The sequence below is a fragment of the Belonocnema kinseyi genome, chromosome 8 (genome assembly GCF_010883055.1).
Source record: "Belonocnema kinseyi isolate 2016_QV_RU_SX_M_011 chromosome 8, B_treatae_v1, whole genome shotgun sequence".
Classification (NCBI taxonomy): Eukaryota; Metazoa; Arthropoda; class Insecta; order Hymenoptera; family Cynipidae; genus Belonocnema; species Belonocnema kinseyi.
In genome coordinates, this window is record NC_046664.1 from 30,619,814 (window position 1) to 30,624,207 (window position 4,394).

General features: G+C 23.9%; 1 protein-coding gene across 1 annotated transcript in view; it reads right to left on the reverse strand.

The window, feature by feature from the left end:
* The window catches only part of LOC117178177 (sialin-like), a 40,721-nt gene that overhangs the window by 32,571 nt on the left and 3,756 nt on the right, over positions 1 to 4,394 (reverse strand). The gene's annotated exons all lie outside the window — the stretch shown is intronic.

The following is a 4,394-nucleotide window of genomic DNA, read 5'->3' on the forward strand; positions in this document are numbered from 1 at the left end:
CCCCCCCCCCCCCCCTTCTTCAAAGTCATCCCCATTGGGAACACAATTTTTCTCACCGCCGTTTTTCTAACAAAAGAAATGAATTTTTAATGCAAAAAGGTGAGTTTAAAAAAAAAGCAATTAATTTTTTACCAAACAATTGCATTAACAACCAAATCGTTAAACTTTCAAGCAAAACGACGCATTTTTAACCAAACAGATTAATTTTCAAATAAATATATAAACTTTTAAGCATAAACACAAATTTTTTTCAACAATTGAATTCTTAATAAAAAAGTTATTTTTTGATTTGTTAATGAAAAAGGCCGAATTTTTAACAAAACAGTAATATTTTCGACCAAAAAGGATTTTTTACGAAACGAGACGAATATTATTTTCGACACAATAAAATGAATTTAAAAATATATAAATTTTAATTAAACAGTTGCATTCAGAACCAGATCGATGAATTTTCAAGCAAAAAAATACGTTGTTAAACAAACAGTTTAACTTTCAAGTATATAGTTATACTTTCAAGCAAAAAAGATGAATTTGTCCAAAAACAGGTTTATTTTCAATTTAAAAAATTGCGTTATCAACCAAGAAAGATGATATTTTAATTGAAAAGGTCAAATTTTTAAATAATAATTTGTAAACAGACAGTTGAATTAACAACCAAATAATTTAACTTTTAGGTAAAAAGGCGCGTTACTAACAAAAGTCTAGCTTTACATAAATAATTAAGCTTTCAAGAAAAACAGATAAATTTTTTCGGAAACAGTTGCATTAACAACCAAATAATTAAACTTTTAAGGAAAAAAGACAAATTATTCGAAAGCTGTTACATTTTTGATAAAAAAAAGTTCATTTCCAAAGAAGAAAGACGATTTTTTAAATTAAAAAGTACAAAAACGAAACAGTAAAATTTTCGACCAAAAAAGATTTTTTTACCAAACGAGATGAATTCTCATCCCTAAAAGACGAATTTCAGAATATATAATTCGTAAGGACACAGTTGCGTTTTTTTTCGAAAACAGTTGAATTTTCAATAAAAGTTATTTTTTTAATCAAGAAAGAGGAATTTTTTAATCAAAAAGGACATTTTTTTAACAAAACAGTAAAATTTTTTACTGAAAAATACTTTTTACCAAAAGAGAAGAATTTTCAACCTAAAAAGACGAAGTAAAAAAAATTAAAATTTTAAACATACAATACCATTAACAAACGAACAGTTGAACTTTGGAACAAAAAAATGCATATTTATCAAAGTAGCTTAACTTTTTGACAAATACCTACAGTTTTATGCAAAAAAGACGAATTCTTTCAAAACAGTTGAATTTTGAATAAGAAAGTTTTTTTTTCAACCAAGCAAGAGTAATCTTTTAATAAAAAGGACTCATTTTTAACAAAACAGTATAATTTAAGACCAACAAATATTTTTTACCAAACAAGATGAATTTTCAACCCAAAAAGACGAATTTAAAAAATAATAATAGTTAATTAAACAGTTGCTTCGACAACCAAATAAAGAACTTTTAGGGAAAAAATGCGCATATTTAACAAATTAATCTAACTGTTAAACAAGTAGTTAAACGTTTAATTTGAGAAAGACGATTTTTTCGAAAAGATTCGAATTTTCAATAAAAAATTACATTCCCAGCCAAGAAAGAGAAATTTCTTAATGAAAAATGACGAATTTCTAAAAATAAAGTATGACGAAAAAAGATTTTTTACCACACGAGATAAATTTTCAATTCAAAAAGACGAATTTAAAAATAATAATTTTTCAATAAACAGTTACTTTATCAACTAAATAGTTAATTTTCCAAGAAAAAAGACGCATATTTGACCAAATACTTTAACTTTTAAACAAATAGTTAAACTTTCAAGCTAAAAAGACGAATTTTTCAAAAAGATTCGAACTTTTAATAAAAACGTTCATTTTCATCTAAGGAAGAGTAATTTTTGAATGAAAAAGAACGAATTTCTAACAAAACAGCAAAATTTTTGACGAAAACAAACTTTCTACCAAACGAGATGAATTTTCAACCCAAGAAGAGGAATCAAACAAAATTTAACTGAACAGTTGCATTAACAACCAAATAGTACAAATTTGAAAAAACGCATTATTAATAAAATAATTTACTTTAAAACAAATAATTAAGCTTTCGTGCCCAAAAACACGATATTTTTCGAAGACATTTGAATTTTCCATTAAAATTTTATTTTCAACGAAGAAAGATGACTTCTCTACCAAAAGATGAATTTTCTACCATTTGAATTACATGGAAAATCGATTTTTTAACAAAATAGCTTAATTCTAAACAAAGAAGATTAATTTTTCGTCAAAAAAGATGAATTTTAAAACCAAATAGTTTAATTTTCAACTAAAACAGATTTTTTTGGGGAACCAAAAACGCAATCGTCAATTTTTTAGTTTAATTAATTATTCAAAAACAAAATTTCGACCAGTTAAATTACAAAAAAAAAATTTCAACCAAATTCTTTAGATCCTCAGGCAAAAAGATAAATTTGCAACAAACAAAATTATTTTTCTAACCAAAAAGAGGAATTTACAACAAAATACATTGGTTTTCTATCAAATAGTTTAATCTTGAACACAAAAAAACTGAAAAGAAATTATTTTGAACACAACGTTTAGAAGGCAGTTGAATTTTTTTTTAATAGTTAATTTTCAGCTGAGACAGATTACTTTTCTACCACAAAATATTTTTTTTCTACCAAAAGACAATTTTCGACCAATTGAATTGTAGGAAAAAATCGATTTTTTTATAAAATAGTTAAATCCTCAACCAAATAGATTAATTTTTCTTCAAAAAAGGTGAATTTGAAAATAAGTAGTTTAATTTCCAATCAAAAAGGTATTATTTAAACGAAAAATTAAATCGTCAATTGTTCAGTTTGAGCAATTATTAACGAAATAAATATCGCCTAGTTGAGCTAAACAAAAAAAAAACAAATCTTAACTGAATAGTTTAATCCTCAACCAAAAAGATGAATTTTAACAAACAAGATTAATCTTCATTAACCAAAAAGCAAATTTACAACAAAATACATACATTTTCTACAAATAAGATTAAGTTTTTAACACAAAAATACGAGAACAAAAAAAGCGGTTCATTTTTTACCAAACAGTTGCATTAAATACCACATAGTTAAACTTTTAAGTTAAATAGGTAATTTAAAACAAAATATATTTCTATTTTTAACGAAATACTTAAACTTTCAATCCAGGAAGACATATTTTTTTCGAAGAACGTTTAATTTAAAAAAAAAGTTCATTTTGAACCAAGAAAGAGATATTTTTTCTCTAAAATGACGAATTTTTAACAAACAGATCAATTTTCGAATTTTTTTACCTATTTTTCAGAACAATAGTTGAGTTTAAAAAAGACAGTTTATTTTCAATAAAGAGAAATGACTTTTTTGGAATAAAAGATAATAAAGGAAAACAAAATAGTTCAATTCTCAACCAAACAGATAAAACTTTTAATTCAAATGGATGAATATTCAACTAAAAAATATATTGTTTAAACCAAGAATGAAACCGTCAATTTTTCCGTTTAAACAATTATTAAAAGCAAACAAATTTTCAGGCAGTTGAATACAACCGAAAAAAATCATCACACAAGCAAAATAATCCGGAAAAAAATCGTGATCCAAATAGTTTAATCTTTAGCCAAAAGGACAGATTTTCAACAAAGAAGAATAATCTTATAACTGAAAAAACGAATTAAGAACAAAATATATAAATTTTCTAACAAATTGTTAAATTTTCAAGTAAGAAGATGAATTTTTTACCAAGATGACTGAGGGTTCACCAAAGAGATGAATTTTTAACATAATAGATTTATAGGTCCACCAAAGTCAAGATGCATTTTTAACATAATAGATTAATTTTAAACAGTTAAATTTTCTAACCAAAAATCTGAATTTTAAACAAACAATTGAATTTTTATCAGAAAAGTTAATTATTAACCAGAAAAATTAATTTTTAACAAAGTAGCTGAATCTTCTACCATATAGATTAATTGTCAATAAAGTAAAATGAATTTTAGAACTTAATGTTCATTTATTAACTAAAAAATATATTTTTTGATACTAAGAATGGAATTGTCGAATTTTTAATTTAAAACATCAATTTCCAAAATAAAAATACATTTTCAATCATTTGAATGAAAAAAAGAGATATTTTTAACCAAATTGTTGAATTTTCATCAAAAAAGTTAAATTTTCAACCAGAGTTAAATCTTTAAAAAAATGAATTTTTAACAAAATTGATTTTCTTAAAACATTGATCTTCTCAATCAGAAGATTAATGTTCTGCCAAAAACATGAATTTTCAACAGAATATACCAATTTTTCAGCAGATATTTTAATTTTTAACATATAAA